At 35.0% G+C, this 4118-nt stretch overlaps 1 pseudogene; it reads left to right on the top strand.

The window, feature by feature from the left end:
- Positions 1-463: 463 nt before the first annotated feature.
- Positions 464-2874, top strand: LOC133290346 (serine/threonine-protein kinase PEPKR2-like; annotated as a pseudogene).
- Positions 2875-4118: the final 1244 nt, after the last annotated feature.

Raw genomic sequence — 4118 nt, 5'->3', positions numbered from 1 at the left:
TGGGCTAATTGCTTATCCAACTTCAAACGGCGATAACCGGAGCAAATGAGCTCCGTATTGAGCGTATTTTAGCTTGTTAAAAAGGGAATTAAGTAACACAAAGATATAATCTGAGAAGTAGGGTTGGTTGCGATCGGTTTGGTCGCAGAAAAACTTAGAGTGAAACATGTTCGAATTGGTAAAAAACGTAAAGTTGGAAATTGGCTAAGTGAGTTTATGGGAACTCCTTAGTAACTTATAATAAGTAACGTAAGTGATAAAAATAGTTTAAATAAGTCTTCCGCAAGAGTTTATGGTTACAGTCACAGCTTTTAATTATTACGCCTTTTTATGTTTTAAATGCTCGCGTAATAATCGAAAAAAATTTATTCGCGTTTTATAAATGAACTGCTGTGATTGTAACTGCGCTTAATATCATAATTAATGTTAACAATACCGGTACGTAACGGGCTGTTACAAAAAGGAAAGGAAGTGAGTGTGACGAGTCCTCGAAATTGACTGACATTTTGAGATCCAATCATGGGTCTCCGTCGTCCAATTTTGAGACCCATTATTCGATGGAAGATTGTTCGAGGTTGAAGAAGAGGTGTAGAGAAAATACTAAGATAGACTCAGCTGGTTCCTACAAGAGTAGGGTGGCGGGTTTTGCCACTGCTCCTCCTTGTGGGACATTGTCTCTGATGACCGCGGGAAGAGGCCTAAAGAGGAAGATAGGTTGCATTGACGTGGCTACCCAGATGGGGAGGAAGAACAAGATTGAAGATGATTATGTTACTGGGGTGAGGATCGGGCAAGGAAAGTATGGATCTGTTTCGTTGTGTAGGTCTCTTGTTGGCGGCGCGGAGTATGCGTGTAAGACTCTGAAGAAGAGGGATGAGACTGTTTACAGGGAGGTGGAGATAATGCAGCACTTGTCTGGGCATCCTGGGGTTGTGACTCTGCTGGCAGTGTATGAGGAAGCTGATTGCTCTCATCTGGTGATGGAATTGTGCTCTGGGGGAAGACTTGTCGACCAGATGTTTAGGGAGGGCCCTTGTTCTGAACAGCGGGCTGCTAATATACTTAAGGAAGTGATGTTGGTCATCAAGTATTGTCATGATATGGGAGTTGTGCACAGAGATATCAAGCCTGAGAATATTCTGCTTACTGCTTCGGGGGAAATAAAGCTTGCTGATTTTGGCCTGGCCATGAGAATTTCTAAGGGTAATATGTTAAACCTGTTTGGATGATCTTCTTTTTTTGTTATCCTATGGTATATATATGTGCTAACTTCTATGAATAGAATCCTTACACAACCGGCCTTGTGTAAAATTCCATCCTAGTCATTCTGTTAATAAAAAATGTCTAGGCAAGTTTGAAGAAGTTCATCATGATGAGCTTTCAACTGAATTGTACTTTACTAATGTTACCCTGTACATAGGAGTAAAAATTGGAGAGTTCAAATGGTCATCTCCCTTAAGTTTACTATGTTCAGTATTCAATTAAATTTGCTAGCGGTCTAAGAATAAGAGGTCCTAGAGAAAATGCTTATAATAGTTTGAAGCTAACCATTCATACTCTAAGGTCACTTTGTTTAATTTTTAAGCATTTAAAAATATCAGTAATTCAATTGACATATATGTAAATACACACACATAAGTAAAAGATACATACATGCATTCATGAGTAATTTATGCATAGCCTCATTGTCTAGAAATTTGCATTGCAGGTCAGAACTTGACGGGTTTGGCTAGGAGCCCTGCATATGTTGCACCAGAAGTGTTGTTGGGTAGATACTCAGAAAAGGCGGATATATGGAGTGCTGGAGTGCTCCTGCATGCTCTGTTGGTTGGTGTTCTTCCATTTAAAGGGGATTCACAAGAAGCAGTTTTTGAGGCTATTAAGAATTCCAAGCTAGAGTTCCAAACCGGGATGTAGGAATCAATATCTAAACCTGCACGAGATCTTGTTGGGAGAATGCTGACAAGGGATATTTCAGCAAGGATAACAGCTGATGAAGTACTTAGTAAGTTTATGGTAGATTATTAATGTTTTGTAGCGTGCTTTATCTCTCTTCCTCAATGATGAATACACCAAAGACTAGTGGTATTTGGTCTGATTTTTTGTTTTTTAATCTTGAAATAATTAAAATTAGAAATTTCCAAGTTTTGTTGAAAAGTATCTTTGCCTTTCACATGAATTCTTAATAATTAGAAGGATTGCCTTGTTTTGGTTGGGATAACAGTGGTGGGAATCTGTTAATTCTCACATACTTTTGTTAGTTTTTATTATGTGTTCTTCTATGTGGTTGAGGCTCTCTTTTTCTCCCTAATGTTTTTAAACAGGAAATAAAATGACAGTACTTTTAAGTTTTAAGAACTGTTCGATTGTTTGCATGTTAAATTAATATTATGTGGTTCAATTTCAGGACATCCATGGATATCTTTCTACACAGAACGTACATTGAAGATCCTGCCCGTTGAATCAAAGTTGAAGCACCAAAATGGAGCTGCTTGCCACAACTTTGTTGCTGCACCTGAACCTAGGTTAGGTAGAAACAGGATGGATGATGGGTTCCTTAATGAGGTTTCAAGCCTTTCTTCATCATCTGAAAGTTGCAATTCAGAATATCATGATGTTTGTGTGTGGATTGATGCACTTGCCAATGCAATTTCACATGTAAGGATATCTGAACCAAAGAGGAGCAAGTTGTGGGCAGTTCCAATTCATCAGCAAGGTTTATATAACATGAGGGCTAACCTCTGTAAAGCATTTTGACCTACTGACAGGTTGACACCCCATAAACCACTATCTCTGCTGCTTTAGCTGGGGTTTTATAGTATACTTTGCCCAACACATTCTACAGTTGGCAAAAGTGGATTACATTTTTTTCCTCTAAATAATGATTACTGAGAAAACTCAGCTAGTTGTACAGAACCTGTGAATATGATATTAGTGTGTCACTGCATGTTTTTGCTCTTGCTGGAGCATGATAAATAGAATGCTATGATTTCACTTCAGTGAAAACTTGACCTACTCATATGTTTTTTTGGAAGATTTTAATCCGAAACCATGAGTGCATAAGCGTATGTTATCCCTCCCATAACGCTGCATGTGTACTTATTTAGTGTTGGCAATTTGTATTTCAAGACATACTTTTTTGTACAGATGGTAGCGAGGAGTTTGACCTTGAGTCAATTATATATAGCAATGGCGTTTACTTTGAAAATGGAGTTGACAGCTGCTTGCTTATTTTCACTGAAAAAAAAGGAAAAAAAGTACTTCTACTTGTGTTTAGAAGAGGCGAATCTTAACTACCAGGGGATAGATTTTAAAAGGCTATAAAATTTAGACATAAATAGTTTTGTCAATAAAGAGAGGACAAATGATATATTTTAATTAAAATACGAGATAATTCTCTTTTTGTTTTTATTAGAAGAATGGGATGATTCTCTATAATTTAACCTTATATTTGGATTGAGGGGAGACAAGGGAAGAAAGTTTTTAAAGTTTCAAATCTTTTATCAATTGACTGAAGAGAAAAAAAAATAAAGGAACTAAAATAATAGAAATAAAAAATTAAAAAAATTAGCGTCATCTTTTTTTTTTAATCTTTTCTCTCATTTTCTTCCATGTCATTAAAAAATTATTAGGGCCTCTTTAGATGGGTTTTTCTCTCTTCAAAAGTTGTTTTACTTCAGGAAAAAAAAAGCATGTATGGGAGAAATATGTTTGGACGTCTACTTTTAAAAAGAGTAAAAGTCATAAAAAAAAGTTAAAAATCTTTTTTTTTTAAATGAAAATTTTAGCTTCTAAAAATAACATAAGTTAAAACACAAATATTTTTTCAAAAACTAAATATTTTTTAAAAATCTAAATAACATTAACTTTTATAAAAAGTACTTCTAAAATAAATAAAATATAAAAATATTTTTTTTGAAAACTCATCCAAACAATCACTTATTCTCATAGAAGTGAAACAGAGCACTTTTATTATTATTGTGAATTTAAATTGGAATCAAGGAATGGGAACACCCATTTATCAAGTATATATTATTTTATTTTTTAAAAATTCCTGATATGAATTAAGAGAAATCAAATAAAGGAAATTCAAGAAAAAACAAAGTCAGGTATTGGAT

The sequence above is a fragment of the Gastrolobium bilobum genome, unplaced genomic scaffold, assembly GCF_033153095.1.
Source record: "Gastrolobium bilobum isolate Gb01-03AN ecotype WA unplaced genomic scaffold, APGP_CSIRO_Gbil_v1 utg427868, whole genome shotgun sequence".
In the NCBI taxonomy this organism is placed as follows: Eukaryota; Viridiplantae; Streptophyta; class Magnoliopsida; order Fabales; family Fabaceae; genus Gastrolobium; species Gastrolobium bilobum.
The sequence above is the reverse complement of the archived record's forward strand: the minus strand, read 5'-3'. Positions and strand labels throughout refer to the sequence as shown.